This window comes from Saccopteryx bilineata, chromosome 2 (assembly GCF_036850765.1).
Source record: "Saccopteryx bilineata isolate mSacBil1 chromosome 2, mSacBil1_pri_phased_curated, whole genome shotgun sequence".
In the NCBI taxonomy this organism is placed as follows: Eukaryota; Metazoa; Chordata; class Mammalia; order Chiroptera; family Emballonuridae; genus Saccopteryx; species Saccopteryx bilineata.
The window spans coordinates 311,175,299-311,196,675 of NC_089491.1; the positions used below are offsets into that span (position 1 = coordinate 311,175,299).

The 21,377-nt window shown below is 40.1% G+C and overlaps 1 protein-coding gene across 1 annotated transcript in view; it reads right to left on the reverse strand.

The window, feature by feature from the left end:
* The window catches only part of LOC136326190 (uncharacterized), an 82,369-nt gene extending 61,224 nt beyond the window's left edge, over positions 1 to 21,145 (reverse strand). Inside the window, exon 1 of the mRNA XM_066261745.1 lies at positions 20,875 to 21,145. The gene's annotated coding sequence lies outside the window, so the exon portion shown is untranslated. The remainder of the gene's footprint in view (positions 1 to 20,874) is intronic.
* Positions 21,146 to 21,377: the final 232 nt, after the last annotated feature.

Consider the following 21,377-nt stretch of genomic DNA (forward strand, 5'->3'; position numbering starts at 1 on the left):
TAACTGTAAAATGAGAATAATAATATCTGGTATGTGGAGGTTTTGCCCAAGTTAAATGGAATGGCATGTAAAACTCTGATATTCTTATAAACAAGGTAGAGAAACAAGAGGCGTGACAGAAGAATGTGATGGATTGGTAACTGCATAAACAACTAAAAGATTTCCTTTGACTTCCCAAAGAGCTCTTTGGTCCTGTCCTGCTTAATTTGTATACCAATAATTTTTTTTCCTTTTTTTTTTAAAATTTTATTTATTTATTTATTCATTTTAGAGAGGAAAGGGAGAGACAGAGGGAGAGAGAGAGAGGAGAGATAGAGAGATAGAAGGGGGGGAGGAGCTGGAAGCATCAACTCCCATATATATGTGCTTTGACCAGGCAAGCCCAGGGTTTCGAACCGGCGACCTCACCATTTCCAGGTTGCTGCTTTTATCCACTGCGCCACCACAGGTCAAGCCTGTATACCAATAATTTAATTAAAGCTATAGAAAAAATTTTTTAAAATCTCATTTGTGTCTGTTACAAAATTAGAAGAGATGATTGTTAAATGGGGGGGGGGGGAATCCAAAGTAAAAAGTCCTCAACATGTAAATTCTAACAAAATAAAATTTTAAGTCCAAGTTGCCTACATAGCAACATGTGTTTTTTAAAAAAAAGAAAGAAAGAAAAGTAAGGAACAGAAGAGTAAAGGAGAAGGAACAGGGGAAGAAGGAGATTACACTTCTGTGTAAGGTGCTGGAAAATCAAATGTACTCACAGGCTGTACCAAGAGAAGTATGGCGCCTAAAGCAAGAGAGGTGATAGCTGTCTATTCTATATGGAGCAAAACGATCAATTCTAAATGCCTCTCTTTTAAAATAATATAGAAAACTGAAGTGTATTCCATACAGAGGCCAGAGAGAGAGATTTCTATACCATGTTCAATAAGGAACTGAAAACTCAACTTGGAAGGAAAAGTCTTAGAGGGACTCTAATAGTTGTTTACAAATATGGGAAGAATAGCTCTGGCCAGTTGGCTCAGTGGTAGAGCGTCGGCCTGGCGTGCAGGAGTCCCGGGTTTGATTCCCAGGCAGGGCACACAGGAGAAGCGCCCATCTGCTTCTCCACCCCTCCCCCTCTCCTTCCTCTCTGTCTCTCTCTTCCCCTCCCGCAGCGAGGCTCCATTGGAACAAAGATGGCCCGGGCGCTGGGGATGGCTCTGTGGCCTCTGCCTCAGGCGCCAGAGTGGCTCTGGATGCAACAGAGCGATGCCCCAGAGGAACAAAGCATCGCCCCTGGTGGGCATGCCGGGTGGATCCCGGTCGGGCGCATGCGGGAGTCTGTCTGACTACTTCCCCGTTTCCAGCTTCGGAAAAATGGAAGAAAAAAAAATATGGGAAGAATGATGTAGTGTTGATACAGTGAGACAAACTCTACCTGTCTCCACAAACAAAACTAGGACCAATGAGTGAGCAAAACTCACAAGAGGCACACAGAGCTGCCTGAGTAACCCTGTTCTGCTGGTGCTACTCAGAGGCTGCATGACTCCATAGGGGAGAGTTATCATCAGGGGTTTAAGCATCAGAGACTGGATCACAGGAACTCAAGTTTTCCATCTGTCCTTAATAATTCATAGTTATTGTTGACTCTGGTGTCAATTATACGCCTCCCCACATCCCACCCAAGACAATGTCTCTGAGAGAAGTCCAAAGATAAATACTTTTAGTAGAATACAACATTTTTATTACTTATTTTTAAATAATATCTGAGTCCTGGTCAAGCACTGCTTTCAATCAACAGCATGATATTTGGGAAAGGGCAGTATTTGGAGACAGACCAATTTGGATCAAACTCCAGCTCTGACAATTGCCTGCTATTTGAATTTAGACAAATGACTTGATTTCTCTAAGCCTCATTTTATTCATCTGGAAATATTAATAGTTAGTTTAAAGATTGTTGGGAGGATTAGGTGGCATCCCATGTCTCATTGATTTCAAGATCCATATTTTTCACATTTTAATAGTTCTGAAATAAAGGTGAATTTTAACATTAATGTTGTGCCATAGTTTAATTGGGAGTGTTCTTTTCCTTTCACAGTGGCATATAAACTAATGTGGATCTTACAAAAATTAACAGCAATTTATATTCAAAGGAATACACTAACATGTATTAAACACAGCATAAGCACACAGGTTCTCAACACAATGTTAATTTCATTCTTTCTCTTTCAGACAATGGCTTCATAACTTTTTTTTTTTTTTTTTTTCGAAGCTGGAAACGGAGAGAGACAGTCAGACAGACTCCCAGATCCACCCGGCACGCCCACCAGGGGCGACACTCTGCCCACCAGGGGGCGATGCTCTGCCCCTCCGGGGCGTCGCTCTGTTGCGACCAGAGCCACTCCAGCGCCTGGGGCAGAGGCCAAGGAGCCATCCCCAGCGCCCGGGCCATCTTTGCTCCAATGGAGCCTCGCTGCGGGAGGGGAAGAGAGAGACAGAGAGGAAGGAGAGGGGGCGGGGTGGAGAAGCAGATGGGCGCTTCTCCTGTGTGCCCTGGCCGGGAATCGAACCCGGTACTCCTTGCACGCCAGGCCGACGCTCTACCACTGAGCCAACCGGCCAGGGCGGCTTCATAACTTCTTAAGGAACAGGGAGGTCCTCAAGAATTATTAATTGTAACTGGCCTACAGATTCTCAATATGAAAAATTAATGAGAAGGTTCACACCAGATCCTATGGAGGATTATTCCTATACACACACACACACACACACACACACACACACACACACACACCTTGTGCGCTCCCCCCCCCCTCTCTCTCATTCCATTTCCTATGGTCATGTAAACTTTCTGCAATTTTCCATCTCTGCTTGTTCAGTATATTTAGTCAAAACATTTACTGAGTACAAGGCTAAATGCTTTTCCTTGCTTTATCTTAGGAAAGAGGAATCCCTGCCTTCACCAACACTTTACCTCCATCTCCCAAACCAATCATCCATCACAGAATGTCTTTGTCAAGTTTAATAACCTTCATATCTGACTTCTTCCCTCTTCTGGTGCCAATTCAAGCTGTTTTACTTTGTTGCAAGAAGCATATGATAAACTCAATGCTGCAAGGATATTATCAGTTAGGAAACTTTTTTCTTGACCTGAACATAATCATGACAGAGGCTTTTTGAAGTCAGATATTGCATTTGTAAGTGTGGGTTTTTTTCTCATATAAGAACATCTCTAATTTTTTATAAAATTGTATCAAGAGCGTTGTCTCATTGTTATTATGTTAGTGAGTTACGCAGGTTAATTACCTATTGCACCAAATACACTTCTTTAAGGCTGCCTTGCATTAAGTATTTATATCTTATTTTACAGCAATATTAGAAATTCATTTGGTAGCTCTTTGACTCTCTCCCTAATCCAACTCTTCTGGACAGTGGCTTATTTGTTGCTAAGAAACCCCACCAGAAGATGTGCAATGGCAAACCTGAATTTTGTTTTTGTTGGTATGGTCAGTTAGCTAGTCAGTCAATGTTTATTGAGGGCCCATTATATACCTATCACTGTACTAGGTTCTGGGACTAGCAAGAAAGATACAAGCTAGACCTTAAGGCATTTATCTTCTAAGCCAGACATGAAACAGCAGAAGCCACACTGAGCAGGAGCTCTCTTAAGAGACCAACACTTACTGATTAATTTGTGGTCTCTATTCCCTCAGTAAATGTGAAGAAATGATGCCCATGACATGCTGACTGATCACAGCTAGTAGTAGGCTAATCTAGGATGCCTAGCCTCCACTACTCTCACCAGTAGAGCTGTCTGCTCATCAGAAGCCAGTATGTTTGTTCCCAAACCTATTTGTGCTAGTTCTGCCTATACTATAATTACACAATTTAATTAAACTTACTTACAGTAATGAAATATGAGTGCAAAAGAGATCAGCTGTATCTACAAGATCTAGGCTGAATGTTTGGAAAAGACACATTAAAGGTGAATTAGTAAAAAAAAAAGTGCTGTTAACCTAGGCATTGGGAGAGCTAACTGTAAAACATCATTAAATCTGGAAAAATTTTATTGCTTCACAAAATGTCTTTAAGATCCTGCTCCACTTTAAAGAAACCAAAACTAAAACACTATGAAAACTTCAGAGATACAGCTTATACAATAAATAAGACACAAAGATTTAATGGAAGCCCCATACTCAAATAATGAGGCTTTGGCCCTATATCAAAAACTTGAGTCCTGGCCGGGTAGCTCAGTTGCTTAGTGTTGTCCCAATGCACCAAGGTTGCAGATTCAATCTCTGGTCAGGACACATACAAAAATCAACCAATGCCCTGCCGATTTGCTCAGTGGATAGAACATGCCAGCATATGGATGTCCTAGGTTCGATTCCCAGTCAGGGAACACAGGAGAAGCAACCATCTGCTTCTCTCCCCTCCTCTGCCTACCCCTTCTCACCCTCTTCCCTTCCCACAGCCAGTGACTCGATTGGTTTGAGCATTGGCTGGAAAGCTGAGGATAGCTCAGTTGGTCGCAGCACATCAGCCTCAGGTGCTAAAAATAGCTCAGTTGATTCAACCATCATCACCCCCAGACACCCAGTTGAGGTTGCTGGGTGGATCCCAGTCAGGGCGCATACAGAATCAATCTCCCTTCCTCTCACTTAAAAAAAAAAAGTCAACCAATAAATAATCGTGGATCAACAAGTCAATCCTTCTCTATCTCTCTCTAAAATCAATCAATAAATTTTTTAAATTAAAAAAAAACCTCAAGGGATGTTGTAAGTTGAAATAAAGGATTAAGAAATGATTCCATCATATTGTATGATTCTTGCTCTAATTAAATTATTCAGCTAAATCACCAACATTAATTGAATAGGGTATGAGGAATTCTACTATTGTTAACATAATAATTTGTTAAGAGCTACAATACAGGGTGCTAAGGCAGACAAATGACTTCTTCCAGGGAAAGAGAGGGCTTAGGACATGCACCATGGTGAATCGTATGCCAGACAGAACAGGAGTTCCTGGGGAAATATAAGGAAAGGCCAGTCACTCCCCAGGGGAGGGATCAGTACAGTCACATAAGTCAGTTTTCTAGACTTTGTAAATCAAGTTAATATAGGCTTAACTCTTTATTCTGTTGTTACTATGTGTCGTTAAAGAAAACTGTCTGTATTTCAATGTCTGAATCTGGAAGATGAGTATAATTGCAGTATGTATCTCAAAGGGCTATTGTAAAAATCATGAGATATGATCTTTAAATAATCATGCATTAGTAAAAACATGTAAAATTATCTTAAACCTTCCTGGAAGCAAGGGAATAGGTACAGTGAGGATGATTTTGGAGATAAAGAAAAATGTTGCATACATCTTCTAAAAATCTCCTGCTGTAAATATAAGTAGTACAAGATGCAAAAGAAGGGAAGGCCTGGTGTAAGCACCCAGGTGCTGGGAGCCATGCCTACTCTTGAGATGAGCAAGGCAAATTTGAAGCAGGCTCTTAAGAACCAGTTCTCGACATTATACATCACAGCTCACCAGCTAATTCCAATGAGCTCATTTAGTTCTCCCAACAAACCCATAAAATAACTAGTACTATCATCTCCATTTTGCAGATGAGGGAACTAGGTCTCACAGAAGATAAACTTATCACTCAAGACTGGACACATAAGATAGAGAACATGATAGAGAACAGGTTCTAAAACTCTGGTCAGCTTATTCCAAATTCAGTGTGCTTCCCAATACCCCAGGCTGTCTTTCTCATGGGCCATTTAGTACACAAACCCTGGGCCATGGTGTCTTGCATTTGTTCATCTGTTAAAACTTTTCAGAGAACAGGATTCTGCAACTAATAGCTAAAATGAGGGTTGGAGATTATCAGGGATTTCAATTATCCTGCCTATCTCTGACCTCCATTACCAAGGATAATCAGAAGCTAGCAATTTTCTGAAATTTTTATTAGTTTTAAGTAAATTCATACAATGTAATTTCCCCCTCTTTACCCAAATTAAAATGTCCTTGTCTTTTCAGTTTCTCATTACAGGCAAATCCCTTGTATGTCTTAGAGTTCTGTTGTTTTTCTCTGGATTTTTTTGTATTTCTGCTTTGTTTTCTTTGAGATGAAAGGGCCCAACACAGAATTCTGATTTTAAGGTGAAGTCATAACATCAATGTGTATCATTAAAATGTTTCATTGTAATTATAGAAACAGTCAATGCCAAATGGTGGGCACCATATTATTTTATGCATTATTTTTTATCTCATTCTCAAAGTTAATACAGCCTATTATACCTCATTCATTCTTTTGACTGCCGCTGCACAGCGAGCAGATGTCTGTCTCCATTGAGCAATCTACAATGAATTCGAGATCTTTTTCCTGAGCACGTATAAGTAGAGTAATTCAGAGACCATCAGTGAGTATGAGCTGTTTCAATTGTTCCTTCCAGTGTACATTAGCTTGCACTTGTCTACATAAAATTTCAAAGAATCACAGATATCAGGATATAAAGACTGCCCACTCTGCCAGCAAAAGCATGCAGAGGAAGTAATTCTATCAGTTCATGCTATATTAATGATGTTTATTGATAATAATTACAACTACTGTTTATGTTATGTGATTTCATCCTAAAATCAGTTAAGATTTTTTTTTTTTTTTTTTTTTTTTGCATTTTTCTGAAGCTGGAAACAGGGAGAGACAGTCAGACAGACTCCCACATGCGCCCGACCGGGATCCACCCGGCACGCCCACCATGGGGCGACGCTCTGCCCACCAGGGGGCGATGCTCTGCCCATCCTGGGCGTCGCCATGTTGCGACCATCCTGGGCGTCACCATGTTGCGACCAGAGCCACTCTAGCGCCTGGGGCAGAGGCTACAGAGCCATCCCCAGCGCCCGGGCCATCTTTGCTCCAATGGAGCCTTGGCTGCGGGAGGGGAAGAGAGAGACAGAGAGGAAGGCGCAGCGGAGGGGTGGAGAAGCAAATGGGCGCTTCTCCTATGTGCCCTGGCCGGGAATCGAACCCGGGTCCTCCGCACGCTAGGCCGACGCTCTACCGCTGAGCCAACCGGCCAGGGCCTCAGTTAAGATTTTATTTTAAGTAATGTTTCTTTTCCAAAAGGGAATTGTGGCTCAGACAGCAATGTTACCATACCCAAAGCCAATACAACAAAGCTAAGAATTCAATTTAGTTCAATTAACATCTCTGAGAACCAGTCACTTGTAAGGCAGAATCCCTGCTGGGTGATTTGAGAGACAGGTGCAGAGAACCTGAAGCCCTGCCCTTGTGTTGTTTATCACACATTAAGGTATTTCTGATAGTGAACACATATAGCTATTATGATCATTCCAAAAAAAGCACAAGAAAACATTTGTTTTCTTTGAAATGGAAGAGCCCAATGCCAAGTTCTGATTTTTTACAGTGAAGTTATAACATCAATGTATATTATTAAAATGTTTTATAATTATATAAATAGTCCATGCTAAATTATGGGGCTGGATCTAGGAATGGAGAAAGACTTGTGAGGAAAGTAACTTTTGAGCCAGGCCTTGAAGAAAGAGTGAGCATAATGTCCATTGACAGAGACTAAGAAAAGAGGATTTGAGCAAACAACCAAATCAAACCAAACAAAAGACCTCAGCTGGGTTTTTACCTTACAGCATAAAGATATGTACATTCTTAGTGCAGGTGGATAAAGTCTATATGCAGAAGATGTCTTTAAACAGGATTAAACTGTAGAAACTCTAATTAGAAACCTGAAATAACAATTAAAATACATGAACTACCAATCATAAATATACTTATGAAGACAAGACAGAATGTTTTAAATTAGGACTGTCTCAAAAATAAAAATCAAGAAATCCGGTACTGCATGTAAGGAAACTGGTAGTTCACAACTACAGAGTACAATCTCAACCAAAGTGTAGATGGATAAATGAACTACCTTCCAGCATCTTAGTACTACTACCACACAATACAGACAAAAACTGGTAATGGTATACCATTGGGCCACCAGAGGGATTTGAAGGCTCTTGTTGAATTGCCAGACAACCATAAATCCCAGACCTATGATGCCCAGAACAGAGAATTCTATTTTCTTATTTTTTGAATAGAAATATAAATTAGTGCCAATATATTCTTATGATTAATAAGAGTAGATGTTTCACTTTCAGTCAAAGAACCTAAGCTTTGAAAACACATATTACCTTAGTAATTAGCTACTTTATAGTACCTTTTATAAAACCATTGATGTGAAGAAAAGGGAAACTATGGAGGACTTCTAGTCCTTCTAGATTCATCCCCTCAAAGACCATTGCAATTGTCATCTTCTAGGTGAAGCTTTCCCCTATCCCTTCCTCCACCATTACTTTCAACACCAAATTATTCTCTTTCTTAACTACCACTGTTTCTTTCTTTCTTTCTTTCTTTCTTTCTTTCTTTCTTTCTTTCTTTCTTTCTTTCTTTCTTTTCCTTCCTTCCTTCCTTCCTTCCTTCCTTCCTTCCTTCCTTCCTTCCTTCCTTCCTTCCTTCCTTTTTACAGAGATTTTATTTATTCATTTTAGAGAAAGGGGAGAGAGAGAAGGGGAAAGGAGCAGGAAACATTTAACCCCCATATGAGCCTGGACCTGGCAAGCCTGGGGTTTCGAACTGGCAACCTCAGTGTTCCAGGTCGATGCTTTATCCACTGTGCCACCACAGGTCAGGCCCTACCACCATTCCTTGATCCATTGCTATATACTTTATAATTAGTTGTATGAATATCTCTCTCTACCAGAATGAAAGCACCTTACAGGTGCCTTAGTCATCTTGCATTCATACAATGCCAAGCTCATTTTTCATTGCCTGTCACACAATAGACATTCAACACATTTGTCAAAGTGTTTGATTGGGTCTGAGAGACCTTATTTTGACATATTTTAGTTATGTAGAATAATTTTTCCTTTGTACTCTTTCCCAAATTTGCCCTTGTCTGTCTAATCATGGCACCCAGATTCAGAAGCACCACAACCCTTTATTGAATCAGCACCTATTTCTGGTAGTGAATTGCAGAAGTACTGCACTAAACAAGACCTGAGTCTTGACTCAATCACATGAATTTTCATCAAATATGACTTTGGAAAACTCTGGAGTCAGACTGACCAAAATTTAGGTAAATTTATACACAAACTCTAATGGTCACTTACTAGTTGTATGACTTCAGGCAAGTTAAACTCTCTAGTCCTCAGTTTCCTCAATTATGTGATGAGAACATTAATAGCACCTATCTTGGGTTAAATAATACAACACAGTCTGACCTGTGGTGGCGCAGCGGATAAAGCGTTGACCTGGAACACTGAGGTCACCGGTTAGAAATCCTGGGCTTGCCTGGTCAAGGCACATGCAGAAAGCAACCACTACTGCTTCTCGCTTTTCCCTCCTCTTTCTTTCTCCTCTCTCTAAATATCAATAAATTAAAAATAAAATAAAAAATAAATAATGCAACACATATAGGGTTTAGCTCAGTGGTTTGCACACAGAAAATACAAATTAAATATTATTATTGCATTCTATTCATAAAATAGAAATAATAGTTTTGTCTTTAAAGGTTGTTATAAGGAGTAAACAATATAACAAACAAAATTTTCCCAGCACATTGTTTAAAGTTTCCTTCATTCCTATGTGCTAGAATAATTGCTACAATTGACTAAGCACCTGTACTGGGTAAAGAGTGCCAGTCACTTTAAATATAGTATGCCATAAAATTGAAGTCTTATAAAAAGCTATTGAAATAATAATCATTATTCCTATTATATAGATGAATAAATTGAATTTCAGAGAGAATAAATAATCAGTCCAAGGTCACATCACTAGTTGGTGACAGATTATTCCAGAAATTAAAGGTAAGAAGGATTGAGGAAATACGAAAGTAGAGGAAGAAAATATAGACAGAAACTCCCTAAGAAGTTTAGTATTTCTATTAATTAGGTTGACCTAATTAATATTAACCTAATTAATAGAAATACTAAGGATTCTAGATTATGCTTGCTTTTTAAACTAGCCTCTGTGATCCATGTCAATATATTCTCACTTTCACTATTTACCTACTCTTGCTTTTTAAATAAATGCATGAAATGATGTAACTCTTCTAAAACTAACGCTAATACACCTCCCTCTTCCAATTTCTTTCCTGGTTATAAATTTGATATTTGTTCCCATGGTCTCTCAGCTATACTAATCATCATTCATGAAACATTTTGTTTTTAAAGATTTTATTTGTTGCCTGACCAGGCGGTGGCGCGGTGGATAGAATGTTGGACTGGGATGTGGAGGACCCAGGTTCGAGACCCCAAGGTCACCAGCTTGAGCACGGGCTCATTGGTTTGAGCAAAAAGCTCACCAGCTTGGACCCAAGGTTGCTGGCTTGAGCAAGAGGTTACTTGGTCTGCTGTAGCCCCGCGGTCAAGGCACATCTGAGAAAGCAATCAATGAACAACTAAGGTGTCGCAACAAAAAACTGATGATTGATGCTTCTCACCTCTCTCTGTTCCTGTCCGTCCCGTCTGTCCCTATCTATCCCTCTCTCTGACTCTCTCACTGTCTCTGTAAAAAAAAAAAAAAAAAAAAAAAGAAAGAAAGAAAAAGATTTTATTTATTGATTTTACAGAAAGCGGAGGTGGGGAGCTAGAAGTATCAACCCATAGTTTCTTCACTTTAGTTGTTCATTGCTTATTTGTTGTATGAGCCTTGACCGGGCAACTACATATGTGCCTTTGAACTGGTGACCTCAGCGTTCCATGTTGACATTCTAATCACTGTGCTACCACAGGCCTGGCATCCATGAAACATTTTAATTCTTAATAATCTAGTTATTCTTAATTTTTTAGACTTCCCCAATAGACTTATATTAGATATGTCAAATACATTTGTTGCCAGCTACATAGAAGGGAAGATAGCTCTTCTATAGTTCCTACTGAAAGAAAATCCAGTTTTATACCAAGTGACAATCACCCTACCCTGACCCACCTCCCTTTGCCATAGCAATTTTTTTTGTGACAGAGACAGATAGACAGAGAGAGGAACAGACAGAAAGGAAGGGAGAGAGATGAGAAGCATCAAATTCTTCATTGTGGCACCTTAGAGTTGTTCACTGATTGCTTTCTCATCATATGTGCCTTGACTGGGGAGCTATAACAGACCGAGTAACTCCTTGCTCAAGCCAGCGACCTTGGGCTCAAGCTGGTGACCCTTGCTTAAACCAGATGAGTCCACGCTTAAGCCGGTAACCTCAGGGTTTCAAACCTGGGTCCTCTAGGGTCCCAGTCCAATGCTCTACCCACTGTGCTGCCGCCTGGCCAGGCACCATAGCAAATTTGATAAGAGGTGTGTTTCTGACCCTTGAGCAATACCAACCATAAGCTGGTTAGGAACCTATAAGACAAGGCAATGAAAAGATGAGGTGAATTAATTTAATTTTTTCTTGGGAATCTGAATTAGGAAATTCTGAGAGAATAAAGCAATTATCAGGGGGGAATACAAATGAAAAAATATAAGGAAAAAAGCCATGAAGGGAGTAAGGTGGAGAGTGTACAGTTCTAGATATGGGGGTCTTGGCAAGACAAAAAAGGAACACTTGGGTTAAGCAAAAGCTATGAGATTGAGAGATGTTACTCAGAATAAATCTTGAAGACCCAAAAACAGCAGGAAGCAAATGGAGGCCAGGTAAAGCAAACACACAGTGAGAGAACAAGGTTGATGAGAGAGGTGGTTGTCTCTAGAGCTGTGTCAGCATCTGAAACATTTCCAGCCTGACCTGCAGTGGTACAGTAGATAAAGCGGAGAGCTGGAATGCTGAAGTCATCGGTTCGAAACCCTAGACTTGCCTGGTCAAGGTACATATGGGAGTTGATGGTTCCTACTCCTCCCCCCACTTTTCTCTTTTTCGTTTTCTCTCTCCCTCTCTCTAAAATGAATAAATTTTAAAAAATCTGAAATATTTCCAGTTCTGATTTCAGGTTCCCTCTGAGAGCATCTTCATAACCAACGCCCCTTTCCTGAAGGAAATTTTAGTGAGCCAGTTCTTTGCAACCAGAAGGCATTTTTTTCTAGAAGGTTCAGAATGTAAAACCTTTTTAGAAGATGAAAGTTAAATTGTATGGCCCCATCTCTGTTTCAGATGAGTCACAATTGCAGATTCCTGGAAATCAGTCATTTATCTGACTATGCTCTGATTGTCCAGACTTCCTCAAAGATCTCTTTATTTTCCAGTTTCTAAGATAGGAGAAACTTCTACTTCTTTTTAGCTACTATCTAAATGTTAACACAAACTTCACCAACTCATTTATCATCTATGATTCTTTGACATAAAAAATAAACTCTTAAGTAGAGAACCACAAGGCCCAAGAATGGAAACATGACAAACTTTAGAGTAGAAAAGCTAGGCATAAGAAAAGTAAGGATTCAGGGATATACAAAGTACTTTGTTATGAATGTGCAATTTATACTTTGCAAGGGGGGAGATGAGTGAATACCTCAATATAAAAAAAAAATTCTTTTTTTTCTGATATGGTATATAAGGTTGTAAAATTTCAGATTTTTAGCTATTATTCTTTTTATATTCAGTTAAATTTATTAATAACATATTTCTGTGTGAACTGGTTATTCATTTAACATTTATTAATCTGTTTTGCCCTGTGTTAGCATTGAGGGTACAAAAACTAAAGACAGTCCTAAACCCTGAGGAAGCCACAGCCCAGAGCAGGAAGCAGATGGGTTCAGGACAGTATAATAGGGCTGTATACGTGCAGGCCCAGTCCAGGAGCAGTGGAGCAGCGACAGGGTGGTTTGGGTCTGAGAAGCATCTCAGAAGAAATGCTCAGGATAAGTCTTGAAGCAGCTCTGGGAGTTGTCTTGGAAAAGATGAGGCAGAAGGAAGTTTCAGGCAGAGGTAGCTGGTACAGCACTGGTATAGGAGCTAAAATCCTGCATTCTTTAGATGATTGTTGCCTTAAACACCCTAGTATGTCACAGATTTTTACACACTAATTCACCAATTCAGGCATCCTTAGAGCAAGCATGCCTTTGACTCACATTTAAAAAGCCCCTTGTCCACAGACCCTTAGCAATTTTTTCCCCTCAAACATATACTAACTACACAAGCCCCAAGGATAGAAAATCCAATATATCTAGTATTAGACAAAAAAAAAAAAAAAAAAAAAAAAAACCCTCAAGGTTCACCAGTTTCTCTCCTGAGCAAATGATGGTTTGGTCTTTTTCTACTGTCATTACTGTTAATTTTCAGTTTGTGTATTTATTTTTCAAGAAAAAGAGTGATTATGGTCTTTACGGAAATTACTAAAACTCTCCAACACTTTATATTAGAGGCATTTTGAATCTTTAAGTGAATAGCATAAAAATACTTTTGATAATTACTTAAACCATTAAGAATTAAATTGGTAATAATGCATATAACCTGCTTTTCTTTCCCTTCATTGATAACCAAACATGTCACATATTTCTTCAGAGTATATTCTTACATTCTAAAAAATTTGTTGGTATACCATTTCACAAATCTATTTCCAATCTTTACAGTTAATAATACATTTATATTATGTATCTACTTTCCAGGATTGTTATGAAGTTAAGCAAGATATCCAATGTTATGAATTTTAAGCCTGACCTGTGGTGGTACAGTGGATAAAGCATCGACTTGGAATGCTGAGGTTCAAAACCCTGGACTTGTCCAGTCAAGGTATATGTGAGAAGCAACTACTCTGAGTTGATGCTTTCTACTCCTTCCTCCTTCTCTAAAATCAATAAATAAAATCTTAAAAATATTTTTTTAAAAAAAGAATTTTAAGCAACCAAGAATAAAGGAATAAAATTAGTCAAAATTATTTTATATTTTTATATTTTATATATATTTGACCTACATTATCTTTAATAATTTAAATAACAGGAAAAGAAACTTCTATTACTATACTTACAGAAAAAGAAATGCATATAAGGCATGTGTACTGCAAAGTTTTTTTAACATTTATTTTCAAGTTTGCAATCAGGTTTAACCAAACAAAAATGTTTAAAAATTAAAGATATCAAAAGACTTAAGTTCCCTTTCCCAATTAGAAAGTAATTATAACTTACATACTTTTATTTTCATTTCAGATAGAGGTAACCAATTCAAAGAGTCACTGATTTACTAATTGTTAAAGCAGCCTTGATATTTCTAAAACATGGTAGAAGAACTTATTCTGAGGATCTAAAAATTGCACTAATAGCCACCACATGAAATTTTAAAATATATTCATTTAAAGCTCTAACCAATTTCAAATGAATAGTGTTTAGAATTACTCATAGGAAACATGATTAATGAAAACATCATTCACTCTCTACCCTCTCTGTCCCACTCTTGGCCACATTTCAGAAGCAGTTTATTACTCACATCCTGAAGGTACATGTAATAGATATATCATCGTATCAGCAAGTCTTCAACAATATTCTTCAGGAGCTGCATATTGTAAAGATTGTCAAGAGTCCTGCCATCCCCAAAAGCATAGTATAAAACACACAGCATGGAGCATCAGCAGTACAGTTGCTTAAAATGTTCCCTTGCATCCTCAAAACAATATGTAAGCATAATAGGAAAAAAAAATCCAAAAGGACAGTAAGATGTCCGTGAAAAATCAGTAAGAATGGTGGGGCTAAGAGACGTATTCAGTGCCCATCCATTTTAAACTCATATTATTATACAGAAGGGCATGCATCCATAACAGCCTATTCTTTTGAAAATGGTTCTTAAATCTCCTTACACATGTGCCTGCCTGCTAACTGCCAAATTTTTTAACCATCTATAAATTAGCCCTGGACAGGTATCTTAATTGGTTAGACTGTTATCCCGATGTGCTAAGGTTGCAGATTTGATACCTGGTCAGGGCACATATAAGAATCAGCCAATGAATGCATAAATAAGTGGAACAACAAATCGATGTCTCTCTCTCTCCTTCTGTCAAATCAATAAAAAAATTAAAAAATAAATAAAAATTAAAATCCATAAATAAAAATCTCACTTTTTTCTATTGTACTTCTCACTTCAAAATGTCAGCATAGTTTGGATGTATAGGAATGAGTCCCATATATCCACAAAACTTACATTTCCACTTTGGAAACTGCAGTTCTTTAATTGGGACCTGTATAAGGTGACCAAAAGACCAGAGGCATAGAAGATTCTATTCATAGAATCAGAAAAATACTGAATAACAGAGCCAGAAGAAAACTTAGAGATGATTTGGTTTAATCCCTCCATCCTGAATTCAGAGAAGTAGAATGGAAAGTCCTGGGTTACAAACTAGCAACCCCCAAACCAGAAACTCTCCAATGTACTTTGTAAAAAACATGTAATTATTAAATTAAAATTGGGAAAATCCCTCTTTTTTTTTTTTTTTTTTGATCAACACTCTAAATCTTAGTTTTTAAATAATGGAGATAAACTAAGGCAATTATTTAAATGCCATGTCAACACAATATCCTTAACCTGAATATGATGGTGATTGTTTCATTATTAATCCCTTATTTTCTTGTGTGTCCTTGAGTGAGTCACATAACCTTACTCAAATATAACATAAGAATAGTAATATTACTTATTTGACAGGACTATTATAAAAGAGGGTTAAGCAGATATTATTATTGTTATTATTATTTTGTGACAGAGAGACAAAGAGAGGGACAGATAAGGACAGACAGACAGGAAGGGAGGCGAGACAGACAGGAGAGATGAGAAGCATCAATTCTTCATTGCGGCACCTTGGTTATTCATTGATTGCTTTCTCGTTTGTGCCTTCACGAGAGGGGGTACAGCAGAGTGAGGGAACCCTTGCTCAAGCCAGTGACCTTTGGCTTAAGCCAGCAACTTTGGGCTTCAAGCTAGCAACCTTTTGGGCTCAAGCCAGAGACCATGGGGTCATGTCTATGATCCTACACTTAAGCTAGTGAGCCCCTATTCAAGCTGCATGAGTCTGCACTCAAGCCAGTGACCTTAGGGTTTTGAACCTGGGTCCTCTGCATCCCAGTCCAATGCTCTAACCACTGCACCACCACCTGGTCAGGGCTAACCAGATATTATTTTAGAGTGTATTAACATGTCCAGGCTTAAAAGAAATGGAGAAAAGTTCCATTTTACACCTTATTTTTATGTCTCTGGGAAGGAAAAACAAACAAACAAAAATTCCTTCAATAAAGCTACATGCAAAAATGGTATTTGTAACCTAGGAATTTTGGGGATGTCCTACACATTGTGTTGATTTTACCTTCAGTAGTACTAGTGGCTTTAACACTTTTATTTATACACAGTATCCACATATTGAACCTTTTAAAATGTCATCAGTCTTCATTTTTATTCCCCAGAGTTAAGGGTGACCTGGATCATTGCTGTCTGGCTCCCCCGGTTCTGTTAAATCTTCCCCTCAACCAGATTCTTGTTTTTTTATTCACTTTGCAACTAACTCTCCACTCAGATTACTCCTCTCTTTGGATTACACTTCCGAGGAGACTCAGAAGCCTCCCCCGCAGGGAGGGTAGGGGTCCGGAAGTGATCAAAGACTCGCAAATGAAGTCATAGTGCTCATAGGAGAAGGCAATGGCCACAGGTTCCAAATGCAGATGGTGGCAAGTTATGTACAATGTGGGCCAACTACTTCTTCACTGCCTAATAATGTTGGGTGCACAGAAGTGACTCTTATTTTGTTCATCAAAAGATTTAATTACACAACCTGTATGGGTTCCCAAGGTACAGGCACCAAACCTATGATTTATGTGTGGGTGGACATGGCTCTCTTCCTTTTAAATTGCTAAATTAACCTAAAAAAATAGGTTGATAACAATGAAGACAACACCTCTAAGTGCTAGGGAAAATGTTGAAACCTGTGATACAAACATTAACACATATCTGCCTCCAAGGAAGTGACTGGCAGCAACCTTACATTCTCTCCAGACCACAAACTGGGGGTGAGGAGTTTGGGAAGGGAAGGTGTTCCTACCTTTTTACTTCAGGAAACCAGTAAGATTTTAATAACTCTACCAAAAGGAGACCCATTAAAGAGGTTCTAAAAACTTCCCTTTATTTGTTGGGTGACATGGGAAAAATCATTTCATTACTCTATTGTTTTTGGAATTCCAAGATGACAGTGATAATGGTGGCATTTCCTGCAGCTAAACCTTTAGCATGAACTGGAAGAACTATAGACTAAGTAAAATGAGGAGAGCCTCAGGGATTATACATCTCCTCCAATGCTCATTAGGGTTTCACAGCACACAGGGCTATAACTAAAGTGAATCAACCAGATTCACTTTATGAATCTCATGAGATCAGCTCATGAGTGTGAAATTCTTTAATGATACAAGTGTAAAGGGTTAGCAGATATTACTTCTGTTTCTGTTGTATTGTGTAGAGAGATAAGGGTCAGGGAAAAGGAGAGGAAATTTTCTAGTGTCTTTGAAAATGCAAGGACAAGAAGAACTAGCCACAAAAGGAAAAGAACAGTTAGCTGTATCTAGTTACAAACTTTAGGTCAGTTATTTATACAACTTTATGCCCTGCGTTATAGTATCCGCATGCCATCTAATGTATATTATCAGTGTTATAATTATTTTTTTGATAGAGACAGAGAGAGAATCAGACAGAGGGGCATATAGTGACAGACAAACAGGAATGGAGAGAGATGAGAAACATCAACTCTTCACTGTGGCACCTTAGTTGTTCATTGACTGCTTTCTCATATGTGCCTTGACTTGGCAGGGGGGCTACAGCAGAACAAGTGACCCCTTGCTCAAGTCAGCAACCTTGGGCTTCAAGCCAGCAACCTTTGGGCTCCAGCCAGCAACCATGGTGTTATGTCTATGATCCCATGCTCAAGCCAGTGACCCCACGCTTAAGCTGGTGAGCCCACACTTAAGCCGGAAACCTTGGGGTTTTGAACCTGGGTCCTCTGTATCCCAGTCTGACACTCCATCCACTGCACCACTACCTGGTCAGGCTATTAGTGTTATTATAATTTGTTTAACTGTGTAGTTAATATTGATTATACCAAGATAGCAAGCTCCTTAAGAACAGGGCACATTGGCTTTAATCTAATCTTTCCTACGTCCTCATGCCCAGTAAAATGCTTAGTGCATAGTAAATGCCCCTAAGGAATGAGTTGAATAAACAAATGAATATATGAATTAATCCATGAAAATTCATGCTGTGATGCATATGTGCCATGTATGCGTGTTGTGCCATGAGCAGGGCTGAGTGTGCTGCTATAATCTAGCATAGCAAGCAGAACTCCAAAAGGTTGTCAGTCTTTGGGTGAACCAAGTGCTAGGTGTGCAAGATCAAGTGTAGAGGCCAGGGAAAGGGTAGCTAGCCTAAGGACCCTCAGAATACTCTGAACCCTGTGGTGTTCAGCTTTACTGAGCCCCTTGAGATCATTGCTGAACTTTCCTGGGCTTTAGTCACTTATTTACTGATTTACTTGAGAGAGAGAGAGACGTACAGACCGATGGCAAAGAGATGAGAAGCATCAAGTCATAGTTGTAGCACCTTGGTTATTCCTTGATTGCTTTCTCATATATGCCTTGATGAGGGGGAGCTACAGCAGAGTGAGTTACCCCTTGCTCAAGCCAACAACCTTAAGCTCAAGCCAGTAACCTTGGGCTTCAAGCTAGCAACATTCGGGCTCAAGCCAGAAACCATGGGGTCATGTCTATGACCCCATACTCAAGCCAACAATCTTGTGCTTAAGCTGGTGAGCCTATGCTCAAGCCGGCAACCTAAGGGTTTCAAACCCAGGTCCTCAGCATCCCAGGCTGATGCTCTATTCACTGTGCCACCTCCCTGGTCAGGCTTGGTCCTCATTAAAAATTCCATGAATCACCTTTCTTTTCCCTTGCAGTTCTGAAATTTGAACATTTTTGGAAGATTTCTGCACCCTGAAATCTTGCCAGAGATAAACCATGGTATGATCTTCTGCTTACAAAGTAGAAAACAATTAAGTTTTAAAATATGAATTTCAGTTCTTTCAAATAAATCATTATATGGAGGTCAGAGGGGGAGAATGGCTTCTTGCCAGATCCAGACCAATTAATATCTTGCCTTCATCCTTCCTCAAACCCAGAAAAGTCAGGTTCTCCAGGCCTCTACAGGAAGGACGTAAATATAAATATTTTCGACTGGAATTGGCTCTTTGCTTCAATCTCTAGCTATCACAGGGAATCAGTCTGATTTGTAGTTAGAATGGAAGGAGACATGATCTCCAGACTTTTACAGGTTTTTCTGGACAATTAGTAGAGTCACAGAAAATCCAGAATTAGGTAAGAAAACAAAATTCCCTGAGAGAATTCAAAGAGAGCTACAACTGGGAGTCTGGAAGCAGCCACTGTGAGAGAACAGGAGAAAGAAAAGCCACAATTTAAGAAAATAAGCATACATTTTTTTTTCTTCAAAAAATTTTTAAAATTGAGTATCACGCACTGATTTTAGACCTCTGCTCCCATCATTCAAGATGTCACTTTAAAAAGTGAAAGGTTTTTATCCACAAAACCGCCAGAGAGTAAACAGCCTTCACATTCTCACCTTCTTACACACAGTAAGATACATACTCTCTGATAAACAGCAATTGTAAATAAATCTCATTTTAACTGTAAAAGCTACAATAAAAAATGTTAACCTCCAAGGCAGAGTTTACAGATGTGTCTACATGCCCTGCCAATGCCAGGAAACACAAGGTCTTGGATAAACTACTAGAACAGGAGGTACATTTTCTCTCCCAAGCATCTCAGTTGACCTTCTTTTTAAAAAAATATGTACAAGGGAGGAGGAAAGGGGAAAACCCAACCCCTCCCACCCCATTCTCTGAACAAATCGGCCAATAGATCTAACAAAAAGACACAAGAGAAAAGGACAGAAGCCAACAGGTGGAAAAAGGCTTTTTGTTTTCTTAGAAATGCTCCAACACTTGATCTGTGTCCCCGATCTATTTGTCTCAGGGTGTCTTTAATGATGGTTTTATTATCATGATGGTGATGATCAAGAATAATGATAACCCCTCTGCCTTTATGATGTCCAACACTTCTAGCTGGAAGATTTCTCTTCTCGTTTTAGACAGAATGATCTGTCCTCTTTTGCCCAATCCCAGGGAGGCAGCCAGCATCTCCAGTAAGCTCTCTGGATTCTACAGATGGGGAAACTAAGGCACGGGGCACCCTTCAGCTCCTTTACTGTATCCACCCCCAGAGAAATCCCTGAGACTGGAAAAGTTTCTGGATTGTCTTGTGGCAGAGTTCTCTTGCTCTCTTTTCTTGCCTGCTATGCCGCTCTGCCGCTCTGCTTCGGTGAATCTGGGCTCGGGATGAGATTTGGGGTACCTCCCCTTTACAATGGGGCACGCCAGAGCAGTGTGTGGGAAGTCCATACACACGCAAACACGCACAGACCCACGGGCACACTCGCACACACAAAGCTCCATGCATCCTCTGCCGGCACTCAGCACAGCCCCGGGTGGCCCTTGCTCAGCCTGAGGACGCACAACTCCAGCTCGCAAGGCCTTGGGCTCTCGTTGGGGCTGCTCTGAACGAGGGCTCTGCCCTCCTCTTCCTCTCTCTCAGGCTTCTCTTCTTTTTTCCCTTCACACCCTCCACTCTCCTACCATCCTCCCACTCCTCTTCATCCACCCCTTTTCCCTCTCCAACCCAGAGGCACAGATCGTGTTACTGGGGTTCCCTAGAAAGAGGGGCCACCCCCAGCCCAGAGCGCCTTGCAAGACTTCCAGGGGCAAGGCAGGAGCTCCCATCGCAGGACCCCAGGGCTCCTGAGCAGCGCAGGAATGAGACCCCCACTTCCAGGCATGGGCAGACAACCCTGCCACAGAAGAAGGAATTGTTAGGGCTCTTACCTTTTTTATGAGGAGAAATTCTGGAGAATCATTTCAGAAACTGAGGGGGGAAAGTGAATGAAGACAAAAAAGACCCTTTTCCTGCAATCCTTGGCCTTCTGGTATCAAGACACTAGGACAACATCAAAGCAACTTAGGGGGAACACTTTAGGGGCCTATTGTCTGCTCTGGTCTGATCTGTTTTTCTTTTGACTCCCCCTCTTGCTGCGGTGACACTTGGTACGGCCCAGGCATTCATGCCAAGTAGCTTTCACACATGGAAGCTTGTCTCAAGCAATTGCTGACAAGCCACAAACAAGACATTCTCCCTCCTTTCTCTGAGCCCCCCCCACTCCTCTCCTCTCCACCTTTTCCTCCTCCTCGCCCCCCCCACCCCCACCCCTATCTCCCCTCCTCCTTTCTTCTGAATGCAAAGTAAAACTCTCCAGTGACCGGCAGGCTCACAGGCTTGGCCTAGCTGTATGTGCCGTTTCTCTCTCCGCCCCCCCGCCCCCCCCCCCTCA